The sequence below is a fragment of the Dermacentor andersoni genome, chromosome 2, assembly GCF_023375885.2.
Source record: "Dermacentor andersoni chromosome 2, qqDerAnde1_hic_scaffold, whole genome shotgun sequence".
Lineage (NCBI taxonomy): Eukaryota > Metazoa > Arthropoda > Arachnida > Ixodida > Ixodidae > Dermacentor > Dermacentor andersoni.
The window spans coordinates 190,190,707-190,210,263 of NC_092815.1; the positions used below are offsets into that span (position 1 = coordinate 190,190,707).

General features: G+C 49.6%; 1 non-coding gene across 1 annotated transcript; it reads left to right on the forward strand.

The window, feature by feature from the left end:
- The first annotated feature begins 13,391 nt into the window (after positions 1 to 13,391).
- Positions 13,392 to 13,575, forward strand: LOC126541055 (U2 spliceosomal RNA). The gene has a single exon (XR_007601625.1). It is a non-coding gene; the product is annotated as a U2 spliceosomal RNA (small nuclear RNA).
- Positions 13,576 to 19,557: the final 5,982 nt, after the last annotated feature.

Consider the following 19,557-nt stretch of genomic DNA (forward strand, 5'->3'; position numbering starts at 1 on the left):
CTGACGACCACGACGTTGATGACTGGCTCTCATCATACGAACGCGTCAGTCTGAACAACAAATGGGATGACATCACGAAACTGACCACCGTCCCTTTTTACCTCACCGGAATTGCCCACTTGTGGTTTCGGAACCACGAAAGCGAAGTCCCAAGCTGGACGGTGTTCAAAACAAAGTTCAACGAAGTCTTCGGCCGCCCTGCTGTTCAAAAGCTTCGTGCCGAACAGCGCCTGCAGTCGCGCTCTTAGCAGCCTGGTGAGACCTTTACCAGCTACATCGAAGATGTATGTCATCGATCTCTGTAAACGCGTCGATGCATCCATGACTGAGGGCAATAAAATCAAGCATTTAATGAAGGGTATCGACGAGGACGCACTTCCGATGCTCATTTCAAAGAGCCCCTCTACTGTTGCACAAGTTATTGAACTGTGCCAAAGCTATGACGAGCTCCGCCGTCAACGCATCCTCACTCGCCGTCCTGTTCCCCATCACGAATCGTTGTCCGGCTTGACCTCCCCTATTCAAGATTCCACCCTCCTCTCGCAGATCAAGGCTTTCGTCCGGGAAGAAGTAGCTCGCCAGCTCTCCCTCATCTCCAACCCGCCGGACTCAAGTTCGTCCCTTAGTCCGACCCTACGACATGTTATAGAAGAGGAAGTGTCCGAGGTCCTTCCTCTGGAACGGGCGCCTCAACTCGCCGCCCCATTGACTTACGCCGACGCCGTCGCACGACCACGACCGCCGACCTTCCGGGCTCCGCCTCCAATGCCTAGCCCTGTTTTTACCCCCACGCCGCCACGACCTCCAGCCCATCGAGTAATTAATCCCTGGCGCACACCGGACAATCGGCCCATCTACTATTCGTGCGGTATTCCCGGACACGTTGCTCGCCTGTGCCGCCGCCGTCCACTTCATCCACGTGACGACCCACGCACTGCCGCGTACGACCATCCTTTGTCTTATGCTCCAGACCGCGATTTACTCCTTCCCCGCCCAAGCCTTCGCCCAGTTTCCGACCGCCGTTCTCCTTCTCCTCGTCGTCGCTCGCTCTCCCCGATGCGTCGACGTCCCTCTACCGCTGACACGGAAAACTAAGTGGCGCAGTTCCCGAGGCAAGAACTGCGTCATCGTCACAACGCTCAAGCCCTCTTCTTTCGCCGCCAAACGTTATTGATGTCGCTGTTGAAGGTGTCTCTGTGCTTGCCCTCATTGACACATGTGCCGCCATATCTGTAATTGCCGAAAAACTATGCCGCTCAATACGAAAAGTCACGACGCCTTTCTTCGGTCCTTTACTCCGCACGGCCACAGCACAGCACGTCCAGCCGGTGGCTGCGTGCACCGCCAGACTTGAAATTCAAGGAGTGCTCTACACAGCCGAGTTCGTCGTTCTTCCCCACTGTTCCCACGATATTATTTTAGGTTGGGACTTTCTCTCCCGTCACCAAGCTGTTGTTGACCGCTCCCGTGCAGAAGTCGCCTTCTCTTCGCTTGGCAATGCCATATCTGATGACGTTTCGCTTTCCTGCACCAAGTTGTCCCTCACTGACGACATCCATATACCTCCGCACGCATCCGTTCTGGCACCTGCAACCTGTTCCGTTGCCTCCGACTCTACCGTACTCTTCACGCCTTCGACTGCTTTCGTTCATCGCCACTTCTCACCACTCCCAACTGCGCTGCGTAGCCTTCAAGCTGGTGCTACTCACCTTCCTATACACAACCACTTCCCATTCTCGATTGCGTTGCTTCGCGGTGAATCTTTCGGCACTGTGGAGCCTTACGACACCATTACCACGTCGGAACTTCCTGTTGGATCGTCAGAGGTCAGCACCCTCTACTGTAGTCCCGCACCTGCCGCATCGCCTGAAGACGTTTTCAGCCACGTCATCGACAACGGCTTAAGCCCCACGCAACGCCATGAACTTCTCCGTCTCCTCGAGAAATTTCGCCCTGCTTTTGACAGTCATAGCACTTCTCTGGTCCGAACGACGACTGTATGTCACCGTATTGACACCGGTTCTCACTCACCGCTACGGCAGCAACCCTACCGCGTCTCGTCGACAGAACGACGCGTCATTGATGAGCAAGTAGGTGACATGCTAAAGCGTGGTGTCATTGAACCGTCCGACAGCCCATGGGCATCGCCAGTTGTTTTAGTTAAAAAGAAGGATGGCTCGATTCGCTTTTGCGTGGATTACCGCCGCCTAAACAAAATAACCCGAAAGGATGTTTATACATTGCCGCGGATCAACGACGCCCTCGACAGCTTACAAGGTGCAGAGTTCTTTTCTTCCCTCGATCTACGCTCTGGTTATTGGCAGGTGCCTATGGCTGCAGAAGATAAGCCTAAAACTGCTTTCATCACACCAGATGGATGGATGGATGAAAAACTTTATTAGTGTCCTTTAGGGCGCGCACTAGCGCGCAGCGGGCCACTCCCACGTCGGGACAGAGAGGCCGAGTCTCTCCGCCGCGTCGCGGGCCCGTTGGACAGCCCATAACTGTTCTTCGAGGTTGGGGCTGTGTAGGACCGCATCCCAACGTGAAGAAGTGTTGTTTTCATCGCTGTGTAACGCGGGACATCGCCAGAGCATGTGAGGTAAATTCGCTAAATCATTGCATAGTGCACATGCATTTGTTGTCTGAATTTCGGGGTACAACTGGTGAAGAAGTAGGGGGTTTGGGTAAGCCCCCGTCTGTAGAAGCCTTAGTGTCATAGCCTGAGGTCTATTGAGTTTGCAATGTGGGAGGGGGTAGATCCTCCGAGCCAAGTAAAAGTGCTTAGTAATTTCGGTGTACGTGGAAGGAGAGTCCCGATTGTCAGTATCCCCAGCGTCACGCTGCCCGGTAGCTACGCGGTTGATGATCCCTCGCGCAGCTCCGTGAGCCGACTCGTTGAGGTTGGGCGGGGCACCCTCGATCTCTCCCATGTGGGCTGGAAACCAGATCAATGTGTGTGGCTTGATCTCCTTGCTTCCTAGTATCCTTAGGGCCAGCTCGGATAGGGTTCCTTTGGCAAATGCCCTAACAGCTGATATGGAGTCACTGTAGATTGATGTCCTCTTGTTGTCCAATAAAGCCATCGCTATTGCAGCCTGCTCTGCAATCTCAGAGGACGTCGTCCGAATCGAGATTGCGTTCGTTATCTGCCTTTCATGATCTACGCTAACTACAGCGAAGGCCTGTCCGTCGGCGTAGCGCGCTGCGTCTACAAAACTGTTCTCCGAAGCCTGTTCACGAGCCTTGTCCAGGAGAGCCTTCGCGCGCGCCCGACGTCTTCCCACGTTGTGCTCTGGATGGACGTTTCGTGGGATCGGGGCGACAATGATGCGGTCCCGCTGCTCTCGAGGGATGCTACAGAACTTTGTTTTGATTACTGTTGGGGGAACGCCCAGCTCCTGTAAAATGTGTCTTCCAGCTTGTGTCGTAGATAGCCTGATGAACTGGGCCCTCTCCTGTGCTTCCGCTATTTCCTCTAGCGTGTTATGCATGCCAAGTTGAAGTAAGCGTTCCGTGTGAGTGTATATGGGGAGGCCGAGAGCTCTCTTGATTGCCTTCCTGATTAATGCGTTGAGCTTATCCCGCTCCGATCTTTGCCAGTTGTGCATAGCCGCGACGTAAGTGAAATGACACATTACGAACGCATGTACCAATCTCACGAGGTTATCTTCTCCGAGGCCTTGCTGCCGGTTGGCCACTCTTCTGATTAGTCTGATGGCATTGTCCGTCTTCTTAGTGAGTCGCAGCACCAGATGGCTTATACGAATTTCGTGTAATGCCATTCGGACTTTGCAACGCGCCCGCGACTTTTGAGCGGATGATGGACACTATTCTTCGAGGCCTCAAATGGAACACGTGCTTGTGTTACTTGGATGATGTGGTAGTTTTCGCACCAGATTTTCCTACTCACCTTCATCGCTTGGAGCAGGTTTTACGCTGTCTCAGTGACGCTGGCCTCCAACTAAATCTGAAAAAATGTCACTTTGGGGCACGCAAGCTGACAATTCTCGGACATGTCGTGTCGAAGGATGGCGTTCTCCCTGATGCCGCTTAGCTCCGTGCTGTTAAAGAATTCCCGAGGCCAACGTCTCTAAAAGACTTGCGCAGTTTCATTGGCCTCTGCTCGTACTTCCGCTGCTTTATTCGAAATTTCGCTTCGATTATGGCACCTCTCACAGAGCTTCTTCGGGGAGACCCCAATCTTTCCGCGTGGTCCCCGACTTGCGATGATGCCTTCTCAACGCTACGTCGCCTGCTCACAACACCACCGATACTGCGTCATTTCGATCCAACTGCTCCCACGGAAATCCATACGGATGCTAGCGGTGTTGGTCTTGGCGCTGTGCTCGCCCAGCGAAAGCCCGGCTGCCAAGAATATGTTGTTGCTTACGCGAGCCGCACTTTGACGAAAGCTGAAGCGAACTATTCCGTCACGGAAAAAGAATGTCTCGCGATAATCCGGGCCATCACAAAATTTCGCCCATACCTGTACGGCCGGTCCTTCGATGTCGTTACCGATCACCACGCACTTTGCTGGTTGTCGTCTCTCGAGGATCCCTGCGGCCGGCTAGCCCGGTGGGCACTGAGGCTCCAAGAGTACGATATCCGGGTTGTCTATCGCTCAGGCAAGAAGCACGCCGATGCCGATGCTCTTTCGCGCTCGCCTGTCCACGCTGACATTGTCAGTGTGTCCGTCCTAGACGACCCACTTCCATTCACTTCTGTCGACATGGCTTTGGAGCAGCGCAAGGACTCCTGGATTTCATCTTTGATAGATTACATCTCCAATTCACCTACACGCCCACCATCCCAAGAATTACGCCGACAAGCTTCGCACTTCGCCATCCGCGACGGAATTCTCTATCGCCGTAACTACAGTTCCGACGGCCGCAAATGGCTGCTTGTAATACCTCGGCAGCTCCGCACTGATGTATGCGCCGCTTTCCACGCCGACCCTCAGTGCGCACACGCTGGTCTCTTCAAGACCTACACCAGACTACGTCATAGGTTTTATTGGCGTGGTATGTACACATTTGTGCAAAAGTACATTCGCTCTTGCACAGAATGTCAACGCCGGAAGCCTGATCCTTGCCGCCCTTTTGGACCAATGCAACCTTTGCCGTGCCCTTCGCGACCCTTTGACCGGGTTGGGATAGACATCTACGGGCCTCTGCCATACACAGCTGCAGGCAATCGCTGGGTCATTGTAGCTGTAGACCATCTCACGAGGTATGCAGAAACCGCCGCTCTGCCAGCCGCGACGGCTCGTGACGTTGCCTCCTTCCTCCTTCAACGCTTCGTTCTACGTCACGGCGCTCCCCGCAAACTCCTGAGCGACCGTGGCCGCGTCTTTCTCGCCGATGTCGATCCAAGAACTTCTCGCTGAATGCCGCATTATTCATCGTTGTACCACCGCATATCACGCGCAAACAAACGGATTGACAGAACGCTTTAACCGAACTCTCGGCGACATGCTTTCGATGTATGTCGCCTCCAACCACACCAACAGGGACCTCATCCTTCCCTATGTCACGTACGCCTACAATACGGCACCCCAGTCAACGACGGGCTTTTCTCCCTTCTTTCTTTTATATGGCCACGAACCATCATTTCCCATCGACACTATTCTTCCTTACCGTCCCGACTTATCAGAGGGTACACCTGTTTCCGAAGCCGCCCGGTATGCAGAAGATTGTCGGCAACTAGCTCGCTACCTTACAACGCAAGAACAAGCCCTACAGAAATTTCGTCATGACGACGGGCGCCCCCACCACCAGTTTTCGCCTGACGCTCTCGTTTGGTTGTGGGTGCCTCCTACTTCGACACCAGGTGTCTCCTCCAAGCTTGTATCCCGATACCATGGGCCCTACCGGGTTCTACAGCAAACTTCTCCGGTGAACTACGTCATCGAACCTCTGACGCCCCCTACGGACCTGCGTCGCCGAGGCCGCGAAACTGTGCACGTAGATCGGCTCAAGCCGTATCACGAGCCCTTCGTCCTCACGACGCCTTAGGCCTCCTGTGCGGCGCCGCCTTCAGCGAGGGGGGAAGTTGTAAGGAAGAAGAAGTGCGCCGTGCGCAGCGCCGCAGCCGAATCGCCAATGCTACTGAAGTGGGGCTCGGGCTAGACGCTGTTCCTGGTGTGACTGGCTAAGCCTACGCTGTTACGTCTTCTTGTCCGCGTCCATCGTGCCGTCCATAGCCGTGTCGTAGTTCTTTGCCATAATGCAATGAAAATATAATTGCTTAGGGCGCCGGCAGACTGGTGATGACATGCCTGATTTGGGCTGGCGACTCAACGCAAATATTTTTTGGCCAAGTGATCAGTGCGATCCAAAACAAAGAGAGAGGCCGCGCACACTGGAATAGTGTCGACGTCAGTCAGACGCACTACGTCTGAACGGTCTTTACATTTTTTGCGGTAGGCTGTCGATATGCACTGTAGCAAAATTAGAAATAACAATTCTAGACAAGGATATTGAAAACAATTTTGATTTAAGAAACAAGATTCATAGAAATGAAACTACGCGCACGTAGCATACACAATGGAAACAAAACATTCAAATCAAATTTATTGAACACCACAGAAGCGTCGACGAGCGCAGACAAAAGGTATATGGAATGGCTCGTCTAGAGTCTAAAGGTCAGCGCCTCCTGCAGAAAGGGGGCTTTAAATACTGTCTGTGTGTGCGCGCGCGCGCGCGCGTGCGTGTTTGTGTCCAGTGGGCAGGACGTCGGGTCGGCTGCGGGAGGTGCGGGGTTCGGTCCCCACCGCCGGACACCCACCCGCTTATAAGACGCGTTCCAGCCGCCCTCCAGCCGCCCTCCAGCCACACTCCCGGCTTTCCAGGGGTGCGTTGCTTGGGAGAGGTTCGTTCAGACCGCTATGCTTACAGTGCAAGAGTTAAGACAAACAAAACACTGACTGTCTTCAAAAAAAAAAAAAAAAAGTAAACTTGCGGTCCCATGCCACCAGCTTCGCCATAGGTGGCTATTCTTCCAAGCGCCTGGAACTCCCGCAGTTGCCGAGCATCATGCCGACAGCTCGCTTGGACCTATTTTACCAGTAAATACCCAGCGGTAGCACGCGTCTTCTTCCAACAGCGTCGGACGCTTATACTAGTCCTGTGGTGGGAGGAAGTTCGCCCAGAGACCCTCGAAAATATTTATAGCGCCCCCTTTCGAGATTAGAACACATATAAACAAACGAGTGCCAGGTCGTGGTACATCTCTCGATATGAGACCTACAAGAAGCTCACTCCGACGATTGTGCGTCACTGAAACGATTTTATCATACCAGGTCGACAACGTTGCAACCGATGAGCGCGAGTTGTACTGCGACGGGCTTTCTTGTCGACGGCACGGGCAAAATCAGCGTGCCGACCATCGTTCGACCGAACCCCGTGTGATCAGCCATCGAACAGACAACACGATAGCGACAGCGTCTTGGCTTGTATACATAATTAATTGTCCTCAGAATTAGTCAAACACGCCTACCAAGTTTAAATGCACAAGCTTCAACCCCCTCAGGCCGTGCCCGTGAAGTTTGAGCCAATGTCGATCCTGTTTAGCGAAGGTTAACCTGGTGCCGTCGACTTCGTGCACCCGCTACCGGTGGACCTGAACTGGAATGTAAGCAGTTAGGTCGAACGAAACTGCTTTTATAGTTCAGTTCTGGCTTTAGCGATTTGAAATCAACTACACTTCACTTCGCACGGCGCGTACACAACCGGTAAGCGGCGACACAGCGCTGTGCCAACCTCTGTAGGTCACCGTACCTGTAGGCTGTCGGTCGCATTCGCTACGTACATGGGTGGGTCTGTACGCGTTTCTTAGCCGACACATTTCTCAATCTCAGAGATGCACTGTTTCGCTCTGCGTCGAGCGGCAAGCAAGAGACTGTGTGTTCGGTATACAGCAGCATAAACAACCGCCTCTCTCAGTTATACCAAAGCTGTGTGAGCGATGGCATCCGCGTGTTCTCGTGAGAGAACAACACGGCCTACAAATGAGCACTTATGCGAGCACAGCTTTCTCTAATAATCCTCTATGGCACGCTAAAACTATAAGCATGATGGAGTTAAAGAAAAGCGGGAATCAGAAATAAATTAACAGCCCGTAATATGGTATCTGGAACATACTAGCCGTGTTTAAGTGGTTCGGCCGCTCATATTGAATCGTCTCAGTGTGTAACAACACGACACATATGAGCAGATATGCATGTTTTGCTACGTTTTGACACTATTTCATATCAGCAATGCACCTTTTCCACAATATTTGACGATAACAACAATTCAAGACGACGTTAATAATGTTTTGTTATGGTGTAACAAGTGGTCTATGAAGCTTAACTTAAGCAAATGTAAATGCATGCGCGTATCACAGCGTACCAATACTACTAATCTGCCTAAATATTTCCTCGATAATAGCCTTCTCTAAGTTGTCTCATCGTACAAATACCTTGGACTGAACATCACCAGCAACCTTCCCTGGCACATACATGCCGACATTATATGTAGCAATGTCAATCGCATGTTGGGCTATTTGCGCCGAAACTTCTCATCTGCACCATCGTCACTGAAACTGACTCTCTACAAAACATTAGTTCGCTCCAAACTAGAATACGCATGCGGCATTTGGGACCCGACTAACATTACATTCATAATTAACATAGAAGCCATTCAAAATCGTGCTGCGCGTATCATCTTATCAAATTACTCCCGATATCCAAGCGTTACTTCAATGAAAACAACACTTGACTTGCCAGAACTTTCTTTCCATCGTAGATGCTCCCGCCTTTCGCTCTTCCATAAAATCTACCACCACAACCCTTTGTTGAAAGAACAGCTTATCACCTAACCGTCATGCATATCATCTCGCTCTGACCACAGTTTCAAAGTTGGTGTGCCGTCTTCACGTACTAAACTTTGTAGCAATGCATTCATCCCTAGCACAAGCAAAGATTGGAACCAGCTTCCCGCCATCGTTGCAGCCATCCTGGATACCGACACCTTCAAAACCAGCAATTCATGAAACGCCACGTTGGATATGTCTTTGCATCCTGCAAAAATTTTTTTGTTATGTTCACCCGCTCTTTTCTGTAATACCTTCTGGCCTTGAAAGTATCTTAAATAAATAAAATAAAAATAAATAAATAAATATGCGGCTGTAGACATCGACGTAAACAAGTGCACCGCTTTGATGAATCCGACGCAGAAGGCTGCGCTCGAAGACTTCTTGGATATGCGAAATGTCTAAATAATGTGTAAAAAGAAAACAAAAAGCGATGTCCAAGTGCAGAAATCCGTGACAAATTCCGAGGCCGCCGTGTCGCCAAACGGAACTCAGCGTGCCATTATCGGCCGCACTGTACGCAGAACAGCGCACTCAGGCCTGCTCACGCAGTAGTCGGTGAGTGCTACGTGGCTTCCAGGAACGACATGCTGTCCCGAAGAAGCCATCAATAATGATTCGCGATACACGAAATGCAACCCTTCCAAAACGTTTTCAGCGGCGTGCGGCATAGGGCAGCACAGGAAAATGAAAAAAGGCGGATTGGGCTAAGGTCGGGCAGCTGAAAAGTGCTCGCGATAATGCTCGGCGCAGTCGTTCGTGCTGCTACGAGCGCTGGTATTTGTGACTGGACCGTAGTGTGTCGGCTTTCATTCCACTATCTTAGTCTATAGTTCTTCTGGAGAACAAATATTTTGCTTGTTCTTCAAGCAGCATCGTTTCTCGTGTGTATTCTTGCGCATATATTTTTCTATCAGCAGATCTTGCGAAGCGCAGACAGAAAAACATATGTAACCTTGCTGCTTGCCGCTTTGAACAAATAAAGCACATCTGCCCGATCAGGCGCTCTGTTCCCAGATTTATGTTAAGTATTAAAATTAAATTATGGTGTTTTACTGCCAAAACCACTTTCTGATTATGAGGCACGCCGTAGTGGAGGACTCCGGAAGTTGTGACCACCTTGGGTTCTTTAACGTGCACCTAAATCTAAGTACACGGGTGTTGTCGCATTTCGCCTCCATCTAAATGCGGCCGCCGTGGCCGGGATTAGATCCCGCGACCTCGATGTGAAGTATTCTTACAGTAGGAGGAAAAAAAAAAAATACAAGGTTTGAGTCTGCCTCGCCTAACAGAATGCACAAGAATTCGTTCGCGGTCTCTTATTGCGGTCGGACCTCGGGCTCCGACAACAGCGTTATGCATATAACGCTCTTTCAATCCATGCTGAAAAGAAAGAGAAGCGCGGCGCGGTAGCTTAATTAGCGGGTACGTATGGCGCTGGGCTACTAACCTTAATGAGCCCGCGGTTTCAATCTAGGCCGCGGAATACGATCAAATAGGTCAAATAGAAAAAAGAGAGTCAGCTTATATTTAGCTGCACGTTAATGAACCACAGGTGGCGAACACTAAACTGTGTGTCTTATAATCTTATATAGTCGTTTTTCGAGGTAAAACCCCAGAATTTGTTTAAATACAGAAAAAGAAACCTGTGTACTTGAGATTTCCGCTATGGGTGTAAAGAAAATGAAATTATTCTTCACACTGATTTCCCAGAAAAAGAGGTTATGCTTAACGTATCTATCATACCTGCATGTAATGCCATCCGCAGTTGAACTCCGCTCAACTGAGTAGCTTGCAAATTATAAACGGCTGCATTCAGCTATACGGTGCATATCATAACGACAGTAATGAGGCAATTAAAGGAACGGCATGCCTATATGCACATAGCTACATATGCGGACCTGCTGTATCCGTTGAAGGAGATAAGCATGATACCACATGCACCACGAAATGCCTCAAAGCGGGGCGCTTAAATTGAATGACTGCTACGAACTTCTTAAGCAGAAGGTATCAACCAAAGAAGTGCGTTAATTCGCTCAAGAACTGGTGCGCCTTTGCGCAACATCAGTGACTCTCCAGCAGCAGAATCATTCAGAAGAGTTCTCACTTGCATCGGTCACTGGCCCTCGAGACTTCAAAGTGCTGTTATGCGTTACATTCGAACCCAAACGACTATTCGATATTTTTTGTGAGTTTCTTTAGCTGTAGAGCGCCCACCACGGCTGCGGGAGGTTATGGGCTCGATTCCCACCGCCGCCGAGCACCCATTGGTTCAAATAGCCACAAGTGTACTCCGGCCCTGCGTTCGGCTTTCTTCAAGGGTGATACCCTTGGGAAATGAACCTGCGCCGTCAGTTCCCGTCGAAAGCGCGCGCGCACGCACACGCGCACACACGCACGCACGCACGCACGCACGCACGCACGCACGCACGCACGCACGCACGCACGCACGCGCGCGCGCGCGCGCGCGCACACACACACACACACACACACACACACACACACACACACACACACACACACACACACACACACACACACACACACATTGAGGTGGCGACGCCTTGACGCCATGGAAGCTACATTGGTCTATACTTCCCAGTCCCCCCGATTTAGCCTGAGTAGATAGCTAATATATTTGCTCAAACACTGTTGTTGATATTAGCGTATAAACGTTGCCGTGATTCCTTCTCTGCTTGAAGCTCATTGGTCTGCCTGGGGCTGGTTCCATCTAGAGTGCAAAGCAATTGCTCTACACTCCAGTTCCATCCTTGATGAGGCCTCCAGCCACAGGTAGTCGCTCGAATCTGCCGTGCGTGCTCTCAGAGTTGGGCCTCTTGGGAGAATTGCTGAGGGCACTGTAAGGTTGCACGCTGCGAGTCGTTGCTCGATCCCTTGCATGGGGCTCTGCATGCACTCCCGAAGAAACCTTTGTCCTCCAAGGTTTGTCCTCCAAGCACTTGGAACACGTGCCCTCTAGAGCCACCAGCGATAAAGCCGCGCAACAACACGAAGCCCCAATGAAACCGCGGGCTGGGCAATGCCGCCTCCCACACGTTCGCCTGAAGCGACCATGCACGTGCGTCCGCCGTTCTTGTTCTTTAAGAGCGGTGAGCTTCGCGTCGTTTTATTTGAGACGCCCAATGTTTGTACGCTCCTACTTTGTTAATGTTCCTCTTAGGCCTTGCCTGCTTTGATTTATCGAGAAGTTCAGTCATCCACTTCTCTTCATGCCGCGCAGTTAATAAACCTGGCTCATTTCACAATAATATTTTTTTCTTCGACTATTGCCACTGCTCTGTAATATTTCACCAGCAAGAAGCGGACATGCAACAAGGCGATACCAATGAAATTTTCTTACTTAGCTTCGTTTTGCAGATGGGTGGCTGCTGTGACAAAATTACGTGCTATTTTGGAAAACAATGTTGAAGACAGCATTTCACTTGGCTAAAATTACAAATGGTACTGCCCAGCGCCAAGAGTCATGGGCGCACAAAAGCAAATAAGTATATTAAAAAAAATTCAGTGCCGCTGCACTCGATGAAGGTGCACGACCAGCGAAGTATGTGGGCCCTTTAGTGCCGAACTGTCTACTGCCGTGCGTAAAACGCCGTATGCACACAAATGCAAGGCGAGGCGCGACTAGTCGCTCCTCCACGATATTGTCACGTGGTGGTGACGTTCAATAACACAGTAGCAATACTGTGAACGACAAAACTAACTTTTATTGGGCGAACCTGTGCCCACAAAACAGGCTACACTTATAGCACAAAGATAGTGGCGAACACGCTCGGCGATCGTCGAAAATCTGATCAGCGGGTCAAGCGCGGCGGCTGTTCCAGACTCGTCGAATGTTCCAGACTAATCGTTGGGACCCGCATGCCTTCCACAAAGTTCTACAACATTCGAGTCACGCGATGAAATCAGATAATACAAGGTTCGGCGACAACAGACAGCGGATAGAAGCATCGATAACTTTCCAGAAACTTCGGATACATGCAGACGCGTCCCGCGCTGTGCGATAACATTTGTTAGGCGGCGAAACGTGGTTGCCCGTTAAATATAAGTACACGTGTCAATATTTAGCCTCAGAAGATGATGAGGCACCGGGGGGTATACATACTAATGCGTTCGTGCAAAACGCGGCACGACACCTTTTACTGACGGATCCCGGCAAGTAGAACAGACACGCATCTCACCGTACTCCGAGGGCACACACTGCTTCACCGCAACCAAGGCGATCGTGCGTTGGTCGACGTTCCGCAGTGCAGTGATGGTTGTGTGGTCACCCGAAAACGACACGCGGTCACGCAAAATTGGTTCCCCACAAACTTCCTCGGAAAGCTGGCCGTTGCACCGATGAAACGTTTCATGTTTGCGGGATCGGGGTCATATGGATGGTCGGCATTTCTTTCCGCCTCGTGGTCCTGGCGGCCAGCACGCTTACGGGATCGCCACCACTTGAGAGCGGAAGGAAAGGAAAGGAGAGGCGCAAGTGCTTGGAGTGCCGACAAAGAGAGGGCGGTGCGAACGTAGACGCGGCCGACGCGGGTCAAAGGTGTAGTATCTGTTCTTATCAGCTTAATATCTGCTACTGGTTGTATTTGGACATGCGATATTAAAGTTGTTTTTGCAAGCTGGCTGAGTGCTTGAAGCCTGCTTCACCTACTCCGTGGGTCGGCCCGGTATATCGCTATCTTCGGGGTCGGCCCACGTATGGGGAGGAATTCCCGATGTACACGGCTCGATAGACGCACGCAATTTTTCAAGAAACCAGCCGTATCCAGCTTCGCTGTAAGAATGTCCTGCAGAAACTTGTTACAAGAAAAACCGGGCGTCCGGGCAAAAAATTCGCGCTCGCTAGCAGACGATGCGCTTCACAATGACAACAACATTGAAGACGTCGTGTTGTATAATCGATGCCTCAAATATATACGCTTGGCAAAATGGTGTGAATATAAATTTGCAATTGAAATAAAGCACAATTCTAAGAACACACATGCGCAATCGATCTCAGCGCCCGTGGCGAAAGTACATTGAACATGCCGCGAAGCGCGTCTCCGCCCCAGTCTTACCCAAATCCAGTCTTACCCAAATCCATGGATGTTATAAGCGTCCCCTTTGGAACGAAGCGGTGGGTTGCGCCACCAAGCTCTTGTTATTTTATTTCCTAATGTCCTACCTATGTTACAAAAGGAAAAGGAAAGAAACCCACGATGAATTCCCATAACCAATGTTCAGTCTTCCAATCGGCTCCTGATAACCTTTATTGCAGACATGTTTACTTTCCCCCTGCTCTCACTGAACCCAAGGGCTTCAAGGAAGCCACCGATTCCTAAACCGACCGCTGGGCAGATATCTTCACATTCTAATACAACATGCTCCATCTTTCCCTAGCTTTACCACAGCAAGCACAAGCTTTTTCTTCCTTCTTATATCTCGCTATATAGGTGCGTGATCTAAGGCATCCTGATCTCGCTTTGAAAAGTAATTAGCTTCCCTTTGAATTATCGTAAATTCTTTCTTTCCTGATTTAGTTTTTTTTCCTCTTAGGTAGTTACTCATGGCAGGTTTCTTTTCCATTGCCGCCCCCCATGAGATTATCTCAGCCTTTCTGACTTTTTGCTTGGCGTTCTTTGTTGCTGTGTTGCTCACCATACAGGCCGCATACTTGCCGATACACTTCCTAGTTCATTTGCTCAACTGTGAATCAATGTTATTCCTCTACAAATACCTGAACACTCTCCTAGCCTACTTACTTCCTTTCATATTCCTCAGTCGTTCTTAATAGTTGATTTTACTGAGAGCTTCCCTCACTTCAAACCTTGTCCAACCTATATCATCCCGCATAGCTTCATTTTTAGTCTTCCCGTGAGCACCCAGGGCGAGGTGTCTCACTGACCTTTAGTTGTCATCGAGTCCTGATTATACCCCTGGTTTGTAAGTCCTGGAAGCATGACACCTTTCCACATACCCCGGAGCACCTGGTACCTATTGTATCCCTATAGCCCTCTGCGTTTCATTTTGGCTGCATTTCTCTACCCCTTCACTGTTATTAATGTTTGATGTATTTCCGTATGTTTATTGCCTTCGTTTATTGATATACCAAGGTATTTATATTCTTTTATGCGAGGTATTTTCTGGACCTTTATTGTCACTGTCTGTTAGCTGTTTTCATTCAACACAATAACACCCGATTTCTCGATGCTAAATTTCAAGCCAAGCTTATCGCCTTCCTGTACACAGATATTGCCAGAGGTTTCTTAGCTAGCAACACAATGTCGTCCGTATAAAACAAACCTGGAAGCTGTTGCTCTGCTACTGTACCCCCCTGTTTGTATGAGCTTAAACCCGACATTGCTTCCTTCTAGTGCCCTTTCCATCCTCACAATGTGCATCATGAATAGCAGTGGGGATAAAGGGCACCGCTGCCTCAGTCCCTTGTTGATATCAACTTTCTCCTCGTTTTTCATCCCTTACCATTCAACACAAACGGTATTTTCTAGGTAAATCTCTCTCAAAACCTGTAGACAATCGTCGCTTAAGCTTTCCCTTTCCAGAATATCCCAGAGAATATTGCGGTCTACCTTGTCATACGCTCCTGTAATGTCTAAAAATGCCACATTTAATGGTCTCCATTCTACTCTTCATATTTCAATACACGGAGTAAGGACAAGTAAGTTATCCCAACGCCTACCTATTGTGAAGCCATTCAGAAGTTCTCCAAAAACGCCATTATTCTCTGCCCATGCTTGCAGCTTTAATTGCCTGCATTGCTAACCTGTATATTAACGATATAATGGTCAACGGTCTATACGAGTGAATTCTATATTTCTCCCCCTTAGCTTTATAAATTACATTTATTCTACTTGGTCGCCAACTGTCTGGTATTCGTCTATCAGACTTTTTTCTACTGCTTTCAGCAGCGCTTCCTTACTTTTTGTTCCTAGTTCATTAATCAGCCTAACGGGAACGTCGTCTAGCCCTGGGGCTGTGCGCTTCGGAATTTTCTCCTCGGCTTTCTTCCAGTTGAAATTTGTCAGCGTCAGCTCCTTTCTATCTGGTTCTCTTTCATGACCCTTTTTTCAACTACAACCTCGTGATTGCCTATGAAAAATTCGGCTGTAACTTAATGCTGCGTCCCCTTCAAGTTTGTTTCCATCTTCGTCTATGATATGTTGTTGTATTGTTGTTGACTTCCTGCCTAATAATTTTATGTGGTTCCAAAATATTTTAAGTGCGGCCTCCTTCTCACGTGTTTCCAACAACCAACGTTCACTTTCACCTTATATTTTTCTTGGACCAGTATTTCAACCATAGATTTTTTCTCCCGGTATATTTCCCATTTTCTGGCTACTTGATCCTGCGGCAACTGCGCTTTTTCTTTTTGCCTGGCTGTGCTCTAGGGATGCTTTCTGTGGTTCGGCGATCGCTTCTCGAATCCCCCTGTTCCATCAGCTTCTCGGTTTCTTTTTTCCTTTTTGACGAACATGTTGCTTCTCTATCCGTATTTATGTCGTTATTACACGTAGAAGCTCTGTATATTCCCACTCTTCGCTTGGCCATTTGCCAAGTTCTTCCTTGACTCTTGTGACCATATTTGTTATTTGTTCAGTGTTCCAATTTGGACTGGCCATTTTGCGCTCCTTGCTCTCTTTTCCAACTGCATAACTCATTTTCAAAATGATGCCTTTATGGTCACTCCCTATGCTGCAATACGCTTCCTCGTCAATGATAATTTATCTCAACTTATCATGAATTCCTTCTGTCATCAGACAATAATCAGTGGTCGGTTGCCGGTTTCCTACTTCGCATGTGGTCTGCCCATCACACTTAGGCGCTGTATTCATGATAACGAGGTTATGTTGCTCACAAGAGTCTAGGAGTGACTTCCCGTTGTTGGCGGTATAGCCACCTAGATCCTGTATGTGGGCATTCATGTCACCTAATAGGATAATTTCGGCATCATTCCCGAAACCCGTAATATCTTCACATAGGCATTCCACTAACTCTTGATTCTTCTCTGTGCAATTATTTCCGCTCTAAAAATAAGTTACGCCCAGCCATGTTTTCTTTCCGCTCAGTGTACCTGATAACCAAAAATGATCTTGACGTTTTGAGTTTACTCTTTTCCGTTTGGCTCCCTTATGATGAACCTTCCGACTCCCCGTCCGTCTTTCCGGTAAGTTTTGTTGCACCCTTCACAAACATAATCCTCAATCACTGGCAGCTCTTCGGATTCTCTTAAGTGCGTTTCTCTAACCGCATACACCCCTATTTGTTCTCTATTTACCTGCTCCTGAATCTCTACCCACCTTTTCTTTCTTCTGCCGTCCTGCATGTTTATGTAGCTTATTGCATGGCGAGTTCTCTTTCGTGTTTTCCTCATTTTTCTGTTATTGATACCGGTGCTGTTCTGAGGTTCCTTTAGGGAACCTCCTTCATTACTACCTACACTGGCCTCCTGAGCGCCCGTCGGCCTTTTAAAAAAGCAATCGCGCGACCAGAAAGTCGCCAGCTCACTTCCAGTCCATACCTGTAATTGAAGAGGATCCCGTCTCGTTCAATACCACCACACCTTCTCACTTCTCTGTTTACTTCGACAACCTCAAAATCTTTCTGTTGACTCATTGTCCATATAGCCTCCTTAGCAGTCACTACGGCTCTTTGTACGTTACTGTCACGTACAGGCACCTCCGGCACCGTGCACGATCTGCACATGAGAGGACAGCTCGCGCAAGTCGTCTACCCCCTTCGCCAAGCGCTGGGCTATAGTCATGTCGCTTTTTTGTTTAGGACGTCATTTAGCCCACCTGCTACTACGAGAAGGTTGCGTCCGTGGGCATTTTCCGCGAGCTTTGCTCCACCACTCCTTTGTCACCTTTCACCCTCTCCACGATTGCCGCTGCTGACGTCGTCATTTTTCCGTTCTCGGCCGCCTTTGTGTCCATTCGCTGTGGCTCTATCACTGATTTATGTGTCTTTGTGTTTTTTTACTCCGTCTGAAGGTTCTGCCTGTCGCCGGATCCTCGTACTTCTGTTTGCCGTCGTCGAACTTGCTGATGGCTGCGGTGCACTTCACGCGCGCAATCCCTCTCCATGCCCTTCAACTTTATTACACAGCGAATGCCTCGGCCATCTGGACACTTTTCATGCCACTTTCCCATCCCAGACATCTTCTGGTGTGGCACTACTGCCTCTTGATGCAGTCACTTATGCCACCCTCCCCGCCGAACGTGACCAAGACATCTTGTCGCGCAACATAGATAACGCCCTCACTCAAACGCAGCTAAGCCATGTCGTTCAACTACTTGAACGTTTTCGTGCGTGTTCTGACCTCGACCAACCTTCCTTGGGGCGCACGTCTGCGGTTATTCACCGTATTGACACTGGTGATCATGCTCCACTGCGCCAGCTTCCCTACCGGGTATCACCGACCGAACGCCATGTTATCAACGACCACGTCGACGATATATGCTGAAACGTGGCGCGATTCAAGAATCCCCCACCCCCCACAGTCTCTGTGCTTCTCCGGCCGGGTTGGTGCGTAAAAAGGATGGTTCGATAAGGTTTTGGGTCGATTACCGCCGAATAAGCAAGATTACACGCAAGGATGTCTCTCCGCTACCGTGTATTGACGACGCCCAGCATTTCCTTCAAGGAGCCGAATATTTCTCGTCGCTGGATTTGCGCTCCGGCTACTGGTAAGTGCCCATGGCTGAATCCGACCGCCCAAAAACGGCTTTTGTCACCCCTGACAGTTTATATGAATTTAGTGTTATGCCTTTCGGTCTTTGCAACGCGCCTGCAACTTCCGAGAGGATGATGGACTCTATTCTCAGATGATTCAAATGGCAGACCTGTATGTGCTACTTAGACAAGAGAGTAGTATTTTCTGCAGATTTTTCCTCTCACAAAACTCGCCTTGAACGAATTCTTCAGTGTTTCACTGCTGCAGGATTACAGCTAAAATTGAAAAACTAGAATTTTGGCGCCAGTAAACTTACAATCTTAGGCCACGTAGTCTGCAAAGAAGGCTTCATCGACACATCACCGGCTTGCTCCCAGACTGATCACCGTCCTCGCTTCGAATGCCTCCGGTCACCCTCCCCACGTCGCCAATCGCTTTCCCCTATGCGTCGACGACCCGTCTCTAACGAAGAGGGAAACTAGACGACGCAGTTCCCGAGGGAAGAACTGCGCAAGTGTCGACATGCCGAAGCCCTCCTTTACCTGCCAATGTCATTGATGTGTTGATCGAAGATGTCGCTACAGTTGCCCTCGTCGATACCGGTGCCGCTATTTCAGTTATAGATGCCAGGTTTTACCGCTCGCTTCGTAAAGTGACGACGTCTCTGTCTGGATTGTCGCTTCGAACCGCGAGCGCTCAACCCATTCGCCCTACCACTGGTTGTGCAGCACGTGTGACCATACAGGACGTTTCATACACGATTGAGTTCATAGTTCTTTCATCGGGCTGCCACGCCGTTATTCTAGGATGGAATTTTCTCTCACGCCACAATGCCATCATCAATTTCGCTCGGGCTGAGATTGAACTTTCCCACCTTGGTGACCTGGCCTCGGTCGATGCTCATCCTGCCGCTAAAATTGTCGTGAAAGAAGACACCTTTATTCCTCCGCGCTCTTCAGCAGTCGTACCAGTCTTGTGTAGTACTATATCCGACGGGACGGTCTTCTTTA